The 20842-nt window shown below is 40.2% G+C and overlaps 1 protein-coding gene and 1 long non-coding RNA gene across 5 annotated transcripts in view; one reads left to right on the top strand and one right to left on the bottom strand.

Annotated features, from left to right (window-relative positions):
- Positions 1-20842, top strand: part of FGF13 (fibroblast growth factor 13) — a 607550-nt gene that overhangs the window by 438603 nt on the left and 148105 nt on the right. The window lies entirely within an intron of this gene.
- The window catches only part of LOC114674959 (uncharacterized), a 79996-nt gene continuing 71579 nt past the window's right edge, over positions 12426-20842 (bottom strand). The window contains exons 2-3 of one of the 2 annotated variants that reach the window (XR_003726052.2): positions 12768-12846; positions 12426-12472 (exon numbers count right to left, since the gene is read on the bottom strand). This is a non-coding gene — a long non-coding RNA (uncharacterized LOC114674959). The remainder of the gene's footprint in view (positions 12473-12767; positions 12847-20842) is intronic. The other variant, XR_003726050.2, reaches the window with a different exon arrangement.

The raw sequence follows: 20842 nt of genomic DNA, 5'->3' as shown, positions 1-20842 counted from the left end.
CCTGCTTTCTCTTGTGGGCATTTAGTGCTATAAATTTCCCTCTACACACTGCTTTAAATGTGTCCCAGAGATTGTGGTATGTGGTATCTTTGTTCTCATTGGTTTCAAAGAACATCTTTATTTCTGCCTTTATTTTGTTATGTACCCAGTGGTCATTCTGGAGCAGGTTGTTCAGTTTCCATGTAATTGAGTGATTTTGATTGAGTTTCTTTGTTCTGTTGCTGGTAAGGAGTTGCGTTCCTTTGGAGAAGAGGCACTCTGATTTTTAGAATTTTCATCTTTTCTGCTCTGGTTTCTCCCCATCTTTGTGGTTTTATCTACCTTTGGTCTTTGATGATGGTGACATACAGATGGGGTATTGGTGTGCATGTCCTTTCTGTTTGTTAGTTTTCCTTCTAACAGTCAGGACCCTCAGCTGCAGGTCTGTTGGAGTTTGCTGGAGGTCTACTCCAGACCCTGTTTGCCTGAGTGTCACCAGCGGAGGCTACAGAACGGCAAATATTGCAGAACAGCAAATGTTGCTGACTGATCCTTCCTCTAGAAGCTTCATCTCAGAGGGGCTCCCAGCCATATGAGGTGTCAGTCAGCCCCTACTGGGAGGTACCTCCCAGTTAGGCTACTGGGGAGTCAGGGACCCACTTGAGGAGGCCGTCTGTCCATTCTCAGATCTCAAACTCCGTGCTGGGAGATGAACTACTCTCTTCAAAGCTGTCAGACAGGGATGTTTAAGTCTGCAGTGGTTTCTGCTGCCTTTTGTTCAGCTATGCCCTGCCCCCAGAAGTGGAGCCTACAGAAGCAGGCTGGCCTCCTCAAGCTGTAGTGGGCTCCACCCAGTTCGAGCTTCCTGGCTGCTTTGTTTGCCTCAGCAATTGTGGACGCCCCTCCCCCAGCCTTGCTGCAGCCTTGCAGTTTGATCTCCGACTGCTGTGCTAGTAGTGAGTGAGGCTCCATTGGCATGGTACCCTCTGAGCCAGGCATGGGATATAATCTCCTGGTGTGTCATTTGCTAAGACTGTTGGAAAAGCACAGTATTAGGGTGGGAGTGTCCCAATTTTCCTGGTACCATCTGTCACGGCTTCCCTTGGCTAGGAAAGGGAATTCCCCGATCTCTTGCGCTTCCAGGGTGAGACGATGCCCCGCCCTACTTCAGCTCACAATCTGTGGGCTGCACCCACTGTCTGACAAGCCCCAGTGAGATGAACCTGGCACCTCAGTTGGAAATGCAGAAATCACCCATCTTCTGCGTCACTCACACTGGGAGCTATAGACTGGAGCTGTTCCTATTCGACTGTCTTGGAAACTCTCCCAGAAAACTATTATAAAATAAATTCCGGAAGCAAAAGTAAATAATTTAAAAATGATGTGGTAGAAATGATAAGTGCAAATAAAGGTCCTAGAAGATAGAAGTCATTGAAAACTGAAGTGGAAGAAGGCTTCCTGCAGGACGTAGGATTTAATCTGATCCTTAAGATTTATGCCCAGGGAAAGAGGAAGGGTGTGGAGAATTAATGCTCTGATAAAATAGAGTGGCCTTAGTTTCTTGTGGTGAATGTGCTTTAATATGACTTGACTTGATGACTTTGACATTTCCTGAAAGTGCCCTGGGTGCTGTGCTCCACTTTGTTTTGAGATTGAAATGTCCCAATTCTTCTATAGTGTTTTCTCATAGTTGAGGGATGTGGACAGTGGAGTGCAGTGGGCATATGACTTTCAAGGAATCTCAAATATCTGTGCCCTCTGTGGCCTATCTAGAGCACTAGAGATAATCTCTGCCTCCTGGGATTATATCCTCTGCTTGGACCAGTATGTAGAGTGGTTTCCTGTGAGTAGTATCAATTCACTTTATCAGGTGGAGAAGCTATGGAAAGAAATACAGATGTGCAGGTGAGAGTGCATGGGGAGAAAAGCTCTTCCAACACTTGAAAGCATTGACTCTCTACCGGTGCACTCTGAATGTTGACAACAGCTTCCATGTGTCTGCTCAGGCAGCTGCCACCAATAGGAGCATAGGCTGTGCTATTCTAGGAAGCTACCATAATCTGGTTGCAGCTCTTGCTCATTTTACCTCGTGATACATTCTTTCAAGTAAATTCGTGTTGTCCAGCTCCAAATTCATGTCCTCACAGTCCTACCATGGTCTAAAACTTGGCTCCCTGCTCTATCCCTACTGAAGGTGTGTCCTAGAGTAATTGTTTATAAACTTTGCCTTTGGTAGCCCTAGGGTTTCTGAGCTGCACAGTGCTGTGGGAGAGATAATGAGATTAGGGTACGGTGGGATTCAGAATGGGACTAAAGGCTACCTCCCCATACATCCAAGCTCTGCTTTTAATTGTTTTGTCTTGAGTGTCACATAGGGTTTCAGTTATATAAACTGAAATTTGCTGTTGTAAAACATCAAAATAATAGAATATAAGAATTCTTTTTTTTTTCTTGCTAGTAACATCAGTTTTATTGCATTGGGGCATCAACTATATAGTCTGGCTGAAGGCAGGGCTGGCTCTCACAGGTTACTTAGTTTATAGATAGAGTAGGGTCTGGTTCAAGGTCTGGCGAGTCTCCACATTCTTTTCTTTGGGACTATTCATGGTGTTCTCCAGCTTATTGATGGCCTTCTCCAATTTGCTGTAGACCATTTGTTAATTCTGCTTGGGTCTCAATCCCCTTCAGCTTCTCCTCCACCAATTTGATATCCTCTGCATATTTACACATTTTCATGGAATATTCCTTCTCTAAGGCCCTGAGTGCCTTGATGGCCTGGTCCATGGCTTGAAGTTTCTCCTCCAGCTGTCTGGCTCGGATCTTGGTCACCTCAGCTATCTCTCCTGATTGATCTAGTTTTCCTCCCCGGATCTTCTCCTCTTACTTCATGGCCTGGTATTTGATAAACGTCATCCTTCTGTGCCTCTCATTGGCTACCTTCTCAGTATCCTCCAGCTTTTGCAGGGCTACAGCCGGAGGCACCTGTGCCCAGACAAGCTCCTCTTCTACCTGCTGAATGAGGCATTTTATAGAGACCACGTTTGCCTGAGCAACAGTATCCTTATCCTCCTCTTCCAGTTTCTCCAAGATATCATTCATGAATTTTAAATACTCTTCTATGTCATCTCCTGTCCCCTTCAGATTCTTCTGGAGGCACTGCTGCTCCTCACCCAGCTGTTTGTAGCAGTCTTCAGTTTGCTTCTCATTGGCTTTGGCTTGCTCAATGAGGTCGGTGACATTATCCTTCTCCACCTTTAGCATCTGCATTTTCTTATTGATAGTGTCCATCGTTACAGTGGGGGGTGGGCTACCTGGCACGCGGTATGGAGGGGCAGACTGTGCTGGCTGTGCTGACTGAGATTCACACTCTTAATGTGACTAAAGTCTTTCAATAAATTGGGATATTTTTTTTCAGAATTGTTGGCTGCTTCTGAAACATAAGAACATGTTTATTTTTATGATTAGGTAAGTTATATAGAAGAAAAATAGGAATTTTAAGGGGAGAAAATCCTTCAAAGTTAACAACAAAAATGACTAGAGTAAGATGCCACTGAACTAAATGATTAAGAGAATATTTTAGAAAACTATGTTACTATGTAAGGATTTTATTTTCATTAACCTAGTTATTCATTAACAGCCATTTATTAAACACCCACACTGTGTCACATGCCAGGCTTTGTCCTAGGGTCACAAAGATCAACTAGATGCAAGGGTTGTAGACATTTTTCATCAAATAAACAGCCATACCAGGTTTTGAGTAGTGACCCAACATTCCCCCTTTTTCTCTAGGATTAAAAGTGGCAGTGAAAAAAGGGGGAGTTAATCAAGGGGCATAAAGTTTCATTTAAGCAAGATGAATAAGCTCTAGAGATCTGCTGTACAACCTTGTACCCATAGTCAACAATAACATATTGTATGTGTAAAAATTTGTTAAGAGGGTGGATTTCATGTTGTGTTCTTACTAAAGTAAAATGAAATTTTTTGAAGAAAATAAAAGTTTTTGAATTGGTTATATCCTAAAATTTACAGAATTTAACTGGCCCCTATGCTTTTTTGAATTATACAATTTTTGCTTCTCATTCCAACTACTTACCAGATGATTGATTAGATTGTAGAACCTAAAAGACTCCCCGACTCTCACCCTTGACTTCAGATTGCTAAAGCACAGGTCCAATCAAATGTTGCATTTTTTAACAATAGAAAATACAATCCATGCAGTCAATTTAATGAAAGCATCAGCCATTTTTATATTTAGATTCCTTCCTGAAAGTATGGGTGTGCTTATGTTTATCACAATTTTCTCAATTCAGTTAACTTCAGGTGTAATCTGTCAACTGTCTGAACATATAGCAAAGTATTTTAAATGGGTTTAGGGGAAGGAAATGATGAGATTTCCTTAGATATCAATATCTGAAAATAACTTAGCATCTGATATTACCTTGTATATTTATTTCCCCCAAGTTACCATATATAGATGATTTTTGTTATCCATATTTAAGGGTATTTATATAAAGTTGAATGTGTAGAAAGTTATATATCTACAATTTTTTGTTTACAAAACATACATAAACCCAGGTCAATTAATTTTTCACCTGCTTAAAGCATTTGCTTTTTCAATTTGATTGGTATGAAGAAATAATTTTTGTAAGATAGTTTTATCCTGAATGAATCATGATACCATTTAGTATTAAATACTATTATACATCTTCACCCTATAGTCAAGCTGATATTTCAATATTTATTTAAAATGAGATGGGATCTTTTAGACCCCACATTCTGAAATGAAGTTATTAGACTGTAAAGGATCTGTTTCTAATATTAAAAATTTTTTAATGTAGTTTACTGGAAAAGGCAGTCTGAAAAATCAAATAATCTTATGTTTCCTTTGCCTCACCTGGGAAGTACAAGGAACTGGGGGCCCTAGCGCCCCCAGCCGAGGGAAGTCGTGAGGGACTGTGCTACCCGGCCATCATACTACGCTTTTCCCATGGTTTTTGCAATCCACAGGCCAGGAGATTCCCTCATGTGCTTACACCACCAGGGTCCTGGGTTTCAAGCACAAATCTGGGCAGCTGTTCGGCCAGACACTGAGCTCACTGCAGTATTTTTTTGTTTTATTTTGTTTGGTTTGGTTTGGTTTGGTTTGGTGCCCCTCTGGGATGAAGGTTCCAGAGGAAGGAGCAGGGAGCGATCTTTGCTGTTCTGCAGCCTCCACTGGTGATACCCAGGCAAACAGGACCTGGAGTGGACTTCTCCCAAACTCCAGCAGACCTGCAGAAGAGGGGCCTGACTGTAAGAAGAAAAAAACAAAAGCAATAACAGCAACATCAACAAAAAGGATGTCCACACAAAAAGTCCCATTCAAAGGTCATCAACATCAGAGATGAAAGGTAGATAAATCCACAAAGATGAGGAAAAACCAGCGCAAAAATGCTGAAAGTTTCAAAAAACAGAATGCCTCTTCTCCAAATGATTGTAACTCCTCTTCAGCAAGGGCACAAAACTGGATAGAGAATGAGTTTGACGAATTGACAGTAGTAGGCTTCAGAAGATGGGTAATAACAAAATCCTCTGAGCTAAAGGAGCATGTTCTACCAATGCAAGGAAGCTAAGAACCTTGATAAAAGGTTACAGGAACTGCTAACTAGAATAGCCAGTTTAGAGAAGAACATAAATGACCTGATGGAGCTGAAAAACAGAGAAAGAACTTTGTGATGCATACACGAGTATCAATAGCCAAATCAATCAAGTGGAAGAAAGGATATCAGAGATTGAAGATCAACTTACTGAAACAAGGCATGAAGACAAGATTAGAGAAAAAAGAATGAAAAGGAGCAAACAAAGCCTCCAAGTAATATGGGACTAAGTGAAAAGACCAAACATACGATTGATTGGTGTACCTGAAAGTGACGGGGAGAATGGAACCAAGTTGGAAAACACATCTCAGGATATTATCCAGAAGAACTTCCCCAACATAGCAAGACAGGCCATCATTGAAATTCAGGAAATACAGAGAACACCACAAAGATACTCCTCGAGAAGAGCAACCCCAAGACACATAATCGTCAGGTTCTCCAAGGTCGAAACAAAGGAAAACATGTTAAGGGCAGCCAGAGAGAAAGGTCAGGTTACCTACAAAGGGAAGCCCACCAGACTAACAGTGGATCTATGTGCAGAAACTACAAGCCAGAAGAGAGTGGGGTCCAATATTCAACATTGTTAAAGAAAAGAATTTTCAGCCCAGACTTCATATCCATCCAAACTAGGCTTCATAAGTGAATGAGAAATAAAATCCTTTACAGAAAAGCAAATGCTGAGGGATTTTGTCACCGCCAGGCTTGCATTAAAGGAGCTCCTGAAGGAAGCACTAAATATGGAAAGGAAAAACCAGTACCAGCCACTGCAAAAAACACACCAAAATATAAAGATCAATGACACTATGAAGAAACTGCATCAACTGATGTACAAAATAACCAGCAAGCATCATGATAACAGGATCAAATTTACACATAACAATATTAACCTTAAATGTAAATGGGGTAAATGCCCCAATTAACAGGCACAGACTGGCAAATTGGATAAAGGGTCAAGACCCATCTGTGTGCTGTATTCAGGCAACCCATCTCACGTGCAAAGAAACAGGCTTTAAATAAAGGGATGGAGGACTAATTGCCAAGCAAATGGACAGCAAATAAAAGCAGGGGTTGCAATCCTCGTCTTTGAAAAAACAAAGTTAACCCAACGAAGATCAAAAAAGGCAAAGAAGGCCATTACATAATGGTAAAGGGACCCATGCAACAAGAAGAGCTAACTACTGTAAATATATATGCACCCAATACGGGAGCACCCAGTTTCATAAAACAAGTTCTTAGAGACCTACAGAGACTTAGACTCCCACACAATAATAGTGGGAGACTTTAGCACCCCGCTGTCAGATCAATGAGACAGAACATTAAGAAGGATATTCAGGATTTGAACTCAGCTCCGGACCAAGCTGACCTAATAGATATCTACAGAACTCTCCACCCCAAATCAACAGAATATACATTCTTCTCAGCACCACATAACACTTATTCTAAAATTGACCACATAATTGGAAGTCAAACACCCCTCAGCAAATACAAAAGAATGGAAATCATAACAAACAGTCTCTCAGACCACAGTGCAATCAAATTAGAACTCGGGATTAAGAAACTCACTCAAAACTGCACAACTACATGGAAACTGAACAACCTGCTCCTGAATACTGGGTAAATAATGAAATGAAGGCAGAAATAAATTGTTCTCCAAAGAGAACAAAGAGATAATCTACCAGAATCTCTGAGACACAGCTAAAGCAGTGTTAAGAGGGATATTTATGGCACTAAATGCCCACATCAGAAAGTGGGAAAGATCTAAAATCAAATAGAAAAAGAAATAAAGTGTATTCAGATTGGAAGACAGGAAGTCAAATTGTCTCTGTTTGCAGATGACATGATTGTATCCTTAGAAAACCCCGTCATCTCAGCCCAAAAACTCCTTAAACTGATAAACAACTTCAGCAAAGTCTCAGGATACAAAATCAATGTGTAAAAATCACAAGCATTCCTCTACACCAATAATAGACAAGTAGAGAGCCAAATCATGAATGAACTCCCATTCACAATTGTTGCAAAGAGAATAAAATACCTAGGAATAAAACTTACAAGGGACGTGAAGGACCTCTTCAAAGAGAATGACAAACCACTGCTCAAGGAAATAAGAGAGGACACAAACAAATGGGAAAAAAAAATCCATGCTCATGGATAGGAAGAATCAATATCATGAAAATGGCCATGCTGACCAAAGTAATTTATAGATTCAATGCTATTCCATCCAGCTACCCCTGACTTTCTTCACAGAATTAGAAAAAAAAAAAAAAAACTACTTTAAATTTCATATGGAACCTAAAAAGAACCCGTATAGTCAAGACAATCCTAAGCAGAAAGAACAAAGCTGGAGCCATCATGCTACATGACTTCAAACTATACTACAAGGCTACAGTAACCAAATCAGCATGGTTCTGGTACCAAAATAGATATATAGACCAATGGAACAGAATAGAGGCTTCAAAAAAAACACCACACATCTACAATCATCTGGTCTTCAATAAACTTTACCAAAAAAAAAAAATAGGGAAAGGATTCCCTATTTAATAAATGGTGCTGGGAAAACTGGCTAGCCATATGCAGCAAACAGAAAGTGGATTCCTTTCTTACACCTTATACAAAAATTGGTTCAAGATGGGTTAAAGACATAAACATAAGACATAATACCATAAAAACCCTAGAAGTAAACCTAGGCAATACCATTCAGGACACAGGCATGGGCAAAAACTTCATGACTAAAACACCAAAAGCAATTGCAACAAAAGCCAAAATTGACAGATGGGACCTAATTCAACTAAACAGCTTCTGCACAGCAAAAGAAACTATCATCAGAGTGAACAGGCAACCTACAGAATGGGAGAATATTTTTGAAATCTATCCATCTGACAAAGGTCTAATATTCAGAATCTACAAGGAACTTAAACAAATTTACAAGAAAAAAACAACCCCATCAAAAAGTGGGTAAAGTATATGAACAGACAATTCTCAAAAGAAGACATTTATGCAGCCAACAAACATATGAAAAAAAGCTCATCATCACTGGTCATTAGAGAAATGCAAAACAAAACCACAATTGAGATACCATCTCATACCAGTTAGAATGACGGACTCATTAAAAAGTCAGGAAACAACAGATCCTGGTGAGGATGCAGAGAAATACACTGTTGGTGGGAGTGTAAATTAGTTCAGCCATTGTGGAAGACAGTGTGGCTTTTCCTCAAGGATCTAGAACTAGAAAGACCATTTGACCCAGAAATCCTATTACTGGATATATACCCAAAGGATTACAAATCATTCTACTATAAAGACACACGCACACGTATGTTTATTGCAGCACTATTCACAATAGCAAAGACTTAGAACCAGCCCAAATGCCCATCAATGACAGACTGGATAAAGAAAATGTGGCACATATACACCGTGGAATCCTATGCAGCCATAACAAAAGAATGAGTTCATGTGCTTTGTAGGGACATGGATGAAGCTGGAAACCATCATTCTCAGCAAACTAACACTGGAATAGAAAACCAAATACCGCATGTTCTCACTCATAAGTGGGAGTTGAACAATAAGAACACGTGGACACAGGGAGGGGAAGATCACACTCCAGGCCTGTCAGGGGGTGGGGGACAAGGGGAGGGAGACCATTGGGACAAATACCTAATGTATGTGGGTCTTAAAACCTAGATGACGGATTGATAGGTGCAGCAAACCACCATGGCACATGTATACCTATGTAACAAGCCTGCATGTTCAGCACATGTATCCCAGAACTTAAAGTAAAATTAAAAAAAAAAAAAAGAAAGAAAGATACAAAACTTACTTAAAAAAAATTTCAAGAAGAATGTCACCTGAAACAAAGCCATTGGATTTGATGGTTAGAACACCATTCTCTCCCTTTATTATAACACAAGTAAATCAAGACCACTGCCACCACCAAGTCCTTAATAATGGTTCACTTCACCAACCTCAGTTATTAGTGCTTGAAAGACACTGGAGAAGTAAAGTGATTCAACTTTAATTTATTCCTTTATTCATTCAATAAACTTTTATTGGACTTTACTATAAGCCAGGCATCATGCAAGGTGTTAGCTCTCTGTTGCTAGTGAGGTATAATATTAGCAGTCCCTTCCCCTTGCTTTATAGCTGGGTCTTAGTATAATTTTTCATAGTTCTTCATTGTATCTTCAAAAGTCTCCTGATTTGGACAATAAATCATATAATTATATTTATTACTTATGGGTCAGTGCAGTCCTACATTTCTTTTAGCATGAACTCAACTTGAATGAGACATCTATGTTGGCCATGTGGTTCTATGAAAGGAACCATTTTCAACACCATTGTCTTTCCAACATAGGCTGTGTGTTCCTGAACTCACCTGTCCCAGACCTGCTATCTATGTGTTATTTGCCAAGCAATCATGACAGCCATTCAATTTGGATTGATCTTGATGATTCAGAGTAACTCTGTCACTTACAGGAATAACTTATAGTACAAAGTATCCTAAAATAATTGTGTATTTTAGCACTGTTTTGTGTCATTGTGTTTATTGTAGGACTTTTTGCCAAATTATATAGTGTAAAGAATGAGTAAGGCTAGTAGAACTGACCTGGTTAAACTAAAATTTCTCCTGTATAGAAGCTAGACTCGGGGTACTTTGAGCTGGTCAATAAAGAGTTAAGAGTGTTAGCTAGAAGCACTTGGGAATCCAGGCTGTGCTTATTTCTCAGGTTTATAAATAACTTCAACCTATGTAGGAGTTAATTAATTTGGCTCCATTCCACCTACAGTTTAGCTTCTTGAGGGAATAACTTGACCCCTCCTACACTCTGAGTTCGTAGTTATAAAGAGAACTCCCTAAAGAATGAATAAAACCTCGCTTGGATTGTCTGAGTTTAACTTCTTGCATACTTTCATGGAGAAACTCTAAGATGTCAGGCATAGCACAAAATGTCAAAATACCTCTTCAGTTAAGGATAAACACAGGCATTGTACTATTTCTGGCTAGAGTTATTTATGATTCTGTTTTTTTCTCTCTTAAATGACTGACATTCTGAAGAGAGAGTTAACCTGTGACTTGGTAACAGTGATAGAGACTGTTAAAAGCACACCAAATTTTGCTCACTCCATCCTGACCTCTTCTTTCCCTAGAGAATATTTCAAAACAAATTATTATTACCTTTGGGACAATAGGTCAGTTTCCTTACCTTTGATGTTCCCTGCGAATAAATAAGAAGTTACAGGTATTTTCTCTGTTGTCAGAATTTTAAAAAGACCATCCATTAGGTTGGCAGATCTTCCTTGTAATACCTCTAAAAGGACATGAGAGATCAGACTGGAGGTAAGGCCTGTTAACTGAGTGTAACAGATGAGTTGAGTCATATGATGTCACAATATAAATGTCACAATGTAAATGAAGTGTGACTTCATAGAAATTACTCATGTCACTGGGATCATCCAATCTCCATAGCTACTCAAGTGCATGCCTTCCCTGAACATCTTGACATTCTCGAGTCTAGCCTATTAGCTGTGATGGCAGCTTGTATAGTTTTGCTGGCTTCATTTAAAAACTTTAATCCTTATGAATCATTCATTTCATAAATGTGACTACATCTTATCCTGAGTTGCAAAAAAAACTGGTTGGGGACAATCACATTACTCACCCAAACAATTTTACTGTAAGATCTGAGAAACAATTAGCAGATAAGGTGAGAAGCCATCACCTCTTTTCAGAGATATAAAATACACTGAATTTCACCATTTCCCCACCTTGAGAATTTGATCCTGGATGGAGGGGAAGCTGTTGTTCTGAGCCATCTTCCACTTAAGTTAGAGCAATGGGAATGGGAGTATAGTCCCTGCCCCTTACTCCCAAACCAGCTGGAGGAGAGGATGGCATTGATAGAGCTGCAGCCTGAGGTCTCATTCCTGAATGGAGCAACAACTACCATTTAGTGAGCACTTATTTTGTGTCAATGATATTGCATGTAAAATTGCAATATTGAATTTAATCCTGACAGCATCTCAATGAGTTAGTTATTGTCACTATCCCAATTTTACATACAAGGAAAATGAGAAGCTTCTAGTCATATCAGCTCAAAATAACTGTGACTTTGGACAGGACCAGAATTCAAACCCAGGTTTTTAGAACAAAGCCCATGTGGACTTCACTACATCATGAATCTTCAGATGAAGTTTAAAGGCAGGACAAATTGACCTAATTGAAGCCTAGCTGAAGTCCTCACATGTATAGGTTAATACATGTTGTATGGTATTGATTCCTCCTCGGTTAGAATTTTTACGTTCACAGTTATCAAGAATTTACTGACAAACATATTAGACCAAGAGATGTTTCCAATCACAGGGCATTTACTAGGCCCTGACTGCCACCCATTGATTCCCTATGCCTTGCAGTTCAAGAAGTTTGGCTTGCACCCTGAATGCTGACCATCCTGGATTCCATGGCTGGGGATTTGTCAGAATGAAAGTGCTCAGCCCTAGAGGTAAATAGAACTATCCTCTTGTGTATCTAGAAATGAAAGTACCTTAAACCATGCTTAGAGCCTGTGGTAGTTTCCTGTGATTGCCGTAACAAATTACCACAAATCTGGTGGCTTCAATTAATAAAGTTTTATTCTCTTGAGTTTCTGGAGGCAAGAAATTTAAAATCAAGTTTTCACCAGGGCTGCACTCTCTCTAGAAGGTCTAGAGAAGAATTCGTTTCAAGCTTCTTGTAGCTTATAGTGGTTCCAGGCATTGATGTTCCTTGGCTTGTGGCTGTAGCGCTTCAGTCTCTGCCTGTCTTCGCATCACTTCCTCTTCTTATGTGTCTTCTCTTCTTCTGTCTTAAATATTCCTATGCCTGCCTTTTATAAAGAAACTGCTGTCATTGAATTTAGAGCCTATCAGAAAATCCAAGATAATCCCATCTCAATGTTCTTAATTACATCTACAAAGACCCCTTTTCCAAACATGGTAACATTCGCAGGTTACAGGAGTTAGGGCAGGGACATGTATTCTGGGGGAACATGACTTGACATCCCCAACTGTGCTCTGAAATACAGGAAACCAGGATGTACAGGGCCAAATTGGACCACTAGGAATATGAAGAGAGAATTATGGCTGCCTTCCATTCCTGCCTTTTAAAATATCACTCCTCACCCATCATGCCCCATCCGTCTCCAGATTCTCTTGACATCCTGTGGGATCAGTCTCAGGCTATCCAAGATCCATTTGTTCACTGAAACAAAGTAGTATAAGAGAAAGAGTATAAATTTAGGATTATGGCAGAAATTGGTTAAAAGCTACTCCAATAATTCTTGGTGATATGGCCTTGGATAAGTTACTTTAACCTCTCTAGGACTCAGATTACTCACGTGCAAAATAGAAATGAGATCACTTTGGTCACATGCTCTAGGGAGAAAAAAGTATCTCGGCTTTGGAGACAAGGAGACATGGGTTTTATTTCTTGGCTCTGCCACCCACTATCTAGCTGTGTAATTTGGGGCAAGACATTGAAACTCTCTAAACCTTAGTTTTCTAATCTGAAGAACAGGGTTAATAACTTGAAGAGATGTCAAGATTTAATATAAAAAAGTACAGAAAATATAGTTGGTATCAATGCATGTTTATTAAATGTATTGTTGTTATTGTTGGTGTCAGCTACAACTTACAGAGTGCCCAGTCTATGGTAGACATTCTGCCATGCATGAGCAATGCAGGTATGTATCTCAGCCCTCCTATAGAGCAGACTGATCATAAGGGAGAAAGATAGTATTATTGTGAGAAGCTAGCAACACTACTCAGCTTTTTGGCCACTAAAATTATTTTCTTCGAATACAGTTAAGTCATCTTTGCTCTTGGGTAAAATTGCATAAATTTTAGGAATTTAGAAGGGAATGAAGAAGCTGGGGTGAATTAAATTTTAATGGGCAAACATGTTAACTATGGTTAAAATTTTGATATGAAGACCACAGATCAAAGCTAATGTCTTTTCTGTCAAAATTCGTGGATTTTAAATATATCCTGGGGGTAAGTTGAGAAAGGTAGATGACTAACAAATGAACCTTTTAAAATTACATTTTACTTTTCTAGCCGAATGCTCCTGGAGTTTTTCCAATGATGATCATTAGGGTGACAAAACCAGCTTGAATGTACGTAAATATCTTGCTTTGTACAGAAATTAAAGTGTTGCTTCAGACGTTAAGATACTACCATTCAGGCCACTGAGGGAACCTTCCAGGACAGCAGTCTAGGAGTTATTACTTCTTCCTTTGATTGCAGTTTAATACAAAGCAGTAGCTAAGTCTTCTGTGATCAGTTCAAATGCAATAGCACAGCCAATGGTAGAAGAAAGAACTTTCCAAATAAAACAGTCAATTAATAGTTTGACATAAAAAAGTGGGCCTAGCTATCGTTCTACAGATTAGGTAAAGGAAGCACAACTTTTTGGTTTCATGCATAGGCAAATCCTGGTTTTGAGGATCCATTCTTATGTTCATTTATTCAACAGATAGTGACTAAGTACAGTCATCAGTTGGTGTTTATGAAGGATTGGTTCTAGAACCCCCCTCCACAACGTGGATACCATAATCTGAAGATGACATAATGCCCTATATAAGATGGCATGGTATTTACATATGACGTACACATATCTTCTGGCATACTTTAAATCAGCTCTAGATTACTTATAATACCTTATACAATGTAAATGCTATGGACATAGTTGTTATACTGTATTGTTTTCCTTATAGTTTTGGGGGTTTTTTTGTTAAATTTTTATCTGTACATAGTAGTTGTATATATTTATGGGGTTCTTGATATATTTTTATTTGTATTTTGTATTGTTATACAGTTTTTTATTGTTCTTTTTTCTGAATATATTTTATCTGTGGCTGGTTGAATCCACAGATATGAAACTCACATATAGGGAGGGTTGACTGTACTTGAGTACATCAGCCTTATGCCAGGTGCTGGCAATATATAGATAAGAATGACTTAGCCTTAACAGGTAAATTTGAAATATTTTGATACACTGTGGTGCATTTCGGAAAGGGTATGGCAAATAGCTTTGAAAGTACAGAGGAAGGAAAGCACGCCTATGTCTTAGAGAGTCAGGTGACGCTTCCAAGAGGAGAGGACAGTTCAGCTGCATTTGAGAAGATGAATAAGAAGCAAACATGGGATTAGAGGTAGACATTTTACTAAAGGCAGAGGCCAAAGGCATAGGGATGAGAAAACACAAAGAAAGCATAAGGTAGATGAAGGTGATGAGAGAAAGAGTTGGCTCTTTAGGTCTGGACCTATCTGGGAAACATTTCTGAAGTGAGTTCGCCAGGACCAGGTGATGGATAGGCTATTGAAAGGGAAAGAGAGTGTGGAGGCAGGCAAGCCATGAGGTTTTAGGGTTGTATATTGGGTGGGCAGTTCAGGTTTGCCTCAGTGCGATGGATGAAATGTTGTGTCCTCCCAAGATTCATATGTGGAAACTCTAATCCCAATGGGATGATATTAGGAGATGGTGCCTTTGGGAGGTAGTTTTGGGAAGGTAGAGTCCTCGTGATGTGATTAGTGTCCTTATAAGAAGAGTCTAGAGAGATAGCTAGTTCTCTTTCCCCCATGTGATGATCCAATGGCCAGTTGGCTTTCTGCAACCTGGAAGAAGGCTTCACCAGGATCCAACCATGCTGGCAGCATGATCTTAGACTTCCAGCCTCCAGGACTGTGAAAAATAGTCCTGGAGACTGGAAGTCTAAGATCACGGTGCCAGCGTGTGTGTTTGATTTTTAAGGCCACTCCATCTGTGGTACTTTGTTGCAGCAGCCTGAACTAAGACAGAAGTTGGTACTAACAGGTGGATTCTGATACAATAAATACGTAAAAATGTGAAAGTGGCTTTGGAAATAGATACTAGAAACTGGAGGAGTTTTGAAGTGCATTTTGGAAGAAGCTAGTGGTGAAGGGACTTTTAAAGGTGATTCTGGTGAGAGCTCAGAAAGAGGAACACTGTAGACAAAACTTCCATCTCCTTAGAGAGCAAATACATAATCCTGGGCTGGGTGCGGTGACTGATGCCTGTAATCCCAGCATTTTGGGAGGCCGAGGCGGGCAGATCACAAGGTCAGGAGATCGAGACCATCCTGGTCAACATGGTGAAACCCCGTCTCTACTTAAAAAAAAAAAAAAAATTACAGAAACTAGCTGAGCATAGTGGCAGGCACCTTTAATCCCAGCTACTCAGGAGGCTGAGGCAGCAGAATTGCTTGAACCCGGGAGGCGGAGTTTGCAGTGAGCCGAGATCATGCCATTACACTCCAGCCTGGCAACAAAGCGAGACTCTGTCTAAAAGGAAGGAAGAGAGGAAGGAAGGAAGGAAGGGAGGATCCTGTATAGAATGCTGGTAGACATATGAATAAAGGCCATTCTGATGAAATTTCAGATGGAAATGAAGAACATGTTACTGGACAATGAAGAAAAGATGATCCTTGTTATGAAGTTTCAAAGAACTTAGCTGAGTCATGTTCATGTTTTTGTGTTTTGTGAAAGGCGGAACTTGTGATGAAATTGGATATTTATTTAGCTGAGCACATTTCTACACAAACTGTTGAATGAGCAGCTTGGTTCCTTCTCACTGCTAATAGTAAAATTCAAGAGGAGAGAAATGACTTCAAGATGGAATTATGCAAAAAGGAACTAGAACTTAAAGATTTGGAAATTTCTCAGTATGTCCATATTGCAAAAAAAAAAAAAAAAGTGAAAGTTTGTTTGACCAAGGAATCTTTGATAAGGAGATTAGCATGGATGTCAACCACAAACATAATCAGCTACCCCAATAGAAAAAACGGACATTTTGAACTGAATGGAATGGAGAAGGAAGGAAGGAAGGAAGGAAGGAAGGAAGGAAGGAAGGGAGGGAGGGAGGGAGGGAGGGAGGGAGGGAGGGAGGGAGGGGAGAAGTGGGGGAGGGAGGGAGGGAAGAAAGGAAGGAAGGAAGGAAGGAAGGAAGGAAGGAAGGAAGGAAGGAAGGAAGGAAGGAAGGAAGGAAGGAAGGAAGGAAGGCAGGCAGGCAGGCAGGCAGGCAGGCAGGCTGGCTGGCTTCTTAGATCGTATTGGACAGGACCAAAGAGTTATTTGCTTCAAAATGTGCTTTATTCCTGAAGACAAGGGAAGAAGGATCCTAAAGGTGATTCAGAGATCATTAGTGCCACTGCCTGAGTTTCAAAAGGTCAAACAATCCCCACCCATAGCCATGATGTATGGGATACCCAGAGCCTTAGGGGCCTGATCTCTGCCCAGCAGAGTTGCAAGGGCAATATGGCCACCCAGTGGGTCCAGAAGTTGGGACCTCTGCCCCAGCATGTTCAGGAGACGAGACCTCCATCTCATTGGGTCTAGAGGGCAGAGAATTAAGCCAAAAAGGATTATTCTCAAGACTTAAGATCTCGTGGAGTTTGCCTTGCTAGGTTTCAGACTTGCTTGCAACTGGTCACCCCTTCTTTCTTTCCTATTTCTTCATTTTGGAAGGGAATGTCTATCATATGGCCATCTCACCATTGTATTTTGGAAAGACATAACTTGTTGGGTTTCACAAGTGTATAAATAGAGAGGAATTTTGTCTAAGGATGAATTGTACCTTGAATCTCATCCATATCTGATTTAGATGACATTTAGATGAGACTTTGGAGTTGAGTTAAGAATTTGGGGGTTGGTTTGTATGGAATGAATTAGTTTGCCTTTAGAAAGGACAAAAATTTGGGGGAGCCAGGTTGGAATGCAATGAATTGAATGTTTTCATCCTCCCAAAATCCATATGTTGAAATCCAATCCCAATGTGATGGTATTAGCAGGAGGTGTGGTCTTTGGCAGGTAATTAGGTTATGAGGGTGGAGCCCTTATGATCGGAATAGTGACCTTATAAGAAGAAGACAGTATTTTCACTCATAAGTGGGAGTTGAACAGTGAGAACACATGGACACAGGGAGGAGAACATCACACACCAGGGCCTATTGGGGAGTGGGGGGCAAAGGGAGGGAGAACGTTAGGACAAATACCTAATGCATGCAGGATTTAAAACCTAGATGACAGGTTGATAGGTGCAGCAAACCACCATGGCACATGTATACCCACGTAACAAACCTGCGCATTCTGTACATGTGTCTGGGAACTTAGAGCAAAAATAGAAAAAAATAAATAAAACAAACAACCAACCAAAAAGAAGCCAGAGAACTAGCTGGCTGTCTTTCTGCCATGTGAAGAGACAAAGGGAAGTTGGCTATTTGCAATGCAGAAGATTACTCTCACCAGAACCCGACTATGCTGGCATCCTGATCTTGAATTGCCAGCCTCCGGAACTATGAGAAACAAATGCTTGTTTTTTAAGCCATCCAGCCTCTGGTAGTTTGTTATAGCTGCCTCAAATGACTAAGACACCCTGTGTCTGTTATGGGGAGCAGCACTCTTTCTCTGTGCAGGAAAATCTGGGCTGCCGGAGCCAATACTTGCCTGATGCTTCCACAGCCCCATCTGGCTGATGAAGGGCTAATGCAAATATCCATTAACGTTCCTCATTTAATTTCTTTTAAAATATTTTCACAGTGCAGATAATGAGGAAGAATCTTCTGCTTTGAAAAGTCAAGCAAGACCCACTCCTTTAAAGAAATGAGTCTAAAACTGTTGCAAATTGTAAACTAGTAAGTGAGCAGATCGTGACAATTTGGTCCAGGAGCTTAAGATTTCTCTGTTTCACAAGAGAAAGATTAAAACATTGATTCACTGTACCGGATTTCCCAAAGAGAAGGGAAAATGCCCAGTTATCGTTTTTCCAAAATGACCTATTGCATTTTCTCTCTTTGACTTGGTGCTAATAGAACTGGTGATATGTGGTGACCTGAAAAGTAGAAACTGATGATGGAATTGTGGTGTCAATAGGGACCAGTTTAACACTATGATGGCACAGAAAAGTTATGTGCCTTGCCCAGCATCACACACTAGTTAGTAGCATTTCTACATGGGACCTGAAGTCAAAAGGCCAAAAAGTTTCTGTTGCCTTTCCTTGGGTCATTGCTGCCCTCTGGCCTTGCTGGTGAATGATCATTGGATTTGTCTAGGTGAGGATACAGTAGGAGGCAAAGTGAAGAGATGAGTGGGAGAATTCTGACAAACTCTGAGAGGCAACAAGTTGTCTGACTCACCGTGACACCTTGAAGCAATAAGCATGCTTCAAGCAGGGACTTTATATTAGAGAAATTTGGAAAGTAGTCCCCCAAGGAAGGCTCTGGAGGTGGCAGGCTGAGTCATCCTTACTTGGAAAAGAGCTGCCATGGTCTTTTGATTTCCTGCAAATAAAGCAGCTTCCTCCTCTTCAGGTGCAGATACAGAATTGGTATTTATGTTTTAGTTCCATTCCACCTTGGCCCAATTTTGTTTTTTCTGTGGAGTGAAGATGGAAATCCCTCTGTGGTTTTTCCTAGAGGACTTGTTGGAAAAATAGGCAGAAAAATAAGTCTGGATTTTATTATAGGTCTGTTGGGTAGTTCCAAGAAGATCTTAAGAAAAGGAGTGAATGCTTTGATTTATTTTTTTAATAGATTGCTCTGGTTCTGAGTGAATAATGGATGCTAGAGGGTTAACGAAGCTAAGAAAGAAAGCATCTGAAGCAAGTGCTTTGGAAAAAATGGGTATAGGGGATCAGATTAAGATGGTAATTGTAGCGATGGACAAAAGTAGACAGAATTGGTATATATATTTGAAACAAAGTCAGAAGGACTTAGAAAACAATTCAACATGATGTTTGAAAATAAGTGGATTTAATCCTAGTTTTCTTATGTGAGCAACTAGAAATTGCTGGGAGAGATGATTTGTGGGTAAGAATCATGAGTTTGCATCTGGAATCCTAGGTTTGAGGTGCCTATTGGACATTCAACTGGAGATGTCAAGTAGTCAGTTGGACACGAGTAGAAATTTAAACTGGGGAGTCATCAACACATACATAGTGTTTAAATCTGAGGACTGAATGAGGCCGAGGTCACTTAGAGTGAGAAGAAAAGGAGCTGTAAAAAATATTTAGAAGGATAGACCAGTGGCATAGAAACAGAACTATGAGAATAAAGTGTCCAGGAAGCCCAGAGAAGAACAGATTTTTTCAAAGATTGGCTAGATGGCAGTGTCAGATCCTGCTGGGAGCTCAAGTAAATGAAGAGCAGAGATCACTGACTTTGATTACCTGAAGGTTGTTGGTAACTTTGATAACAGTGATATCTGTATAGTGGTGGAGAAGGAAAAGCTACATTAGAGTGAGTCAAGGGGAGAAAAAGACTTTAGGGTTGAAAATAGTGATGACAGACTACTTATGAAAGAGATTTGGTTGTGGAAGGGAACAGAGACTCGGAGTGGTAACTGCAATGCAGAGGTGAGGTAAGATATTTGATAAATAGGGTATGCCTATCTGCTGATGTGGGCAATTATGTAAAGAGGGGAAAACGTAAGATACAGGAAAGAGAAGAAAGCCCTTGGGAAGGCTAGATGGGTTGAGATGGATGCTGAGCACAACTGGAGGAGTTAGCCATGGAGCGAAGTAAGGACATTGCACTGTAATGCTCCTCCTGGTCAATTGAGTCAAGGTCATCATATGTGACTGAAGTTCTGGATGTTGGATGTACATGTAGGTTTAAGAATAGAAAAAACACTGTAACATCATTGTGTTGGAGAATGGAAGTGTGAACATTAAAGGGAAGTGTAGGTGTAGTAGATTGTTCAGGCAACACAGAGGACTCATTTGATATGTCCAACCATGATTTTAAAGTAAAATTTGTCAACACTCCTTTCTGTTTTTCTCAAGCAAAACTCACCTGCTAAAAGACAGCAATGAAGTAGGAAGAGAATAGAGTTAACTAGAGTTGGGGCTTTGCAAGGCAGATATGTGTGATGGAGGGAAAGAGAAATTAGGGAGTTAATAGTATTTGGAAAATGGTGAATATAATGGATTATCAAATATAAGGTCTGGATAGAGAGACGTGAATACATGCGGTAGATGACAAATTGTGAGAAGGTGGTGAGGTCAGTACCTTGCAGGTCTTGCTAAAATTAGATAATTAATAGAATGAGATTACTCTGGCTTGTAAACTGGAAGGAAAAGAAGTAGGCTAATAGAGAAATATTAAGATTGGCCAATGAGATAGGAGGGGGAAATTATTTCCAAAAGGAAAGAGCAGCATTGAATGGGCAGTGAGGAAATTGAC

This window comes from Macaca mulatta, chromosome X (genome assembly GCF_049350105.2).
Source record: "Macaca mulatta isolate MMU2019108-1 chromosome X, T2T-MMU8v2.0, whole genome shotgun sequence".
In the NCBI taxonomy this organism is placed as follows: Eukaryota; Metazoa; Chordata; class Mammalia; order Primates; family Cercopithecidae; genus Macaca; species Macaca mulatta.
This window is presented reverse-complemented; position numbering and strand designations above follow the sequence as displayed.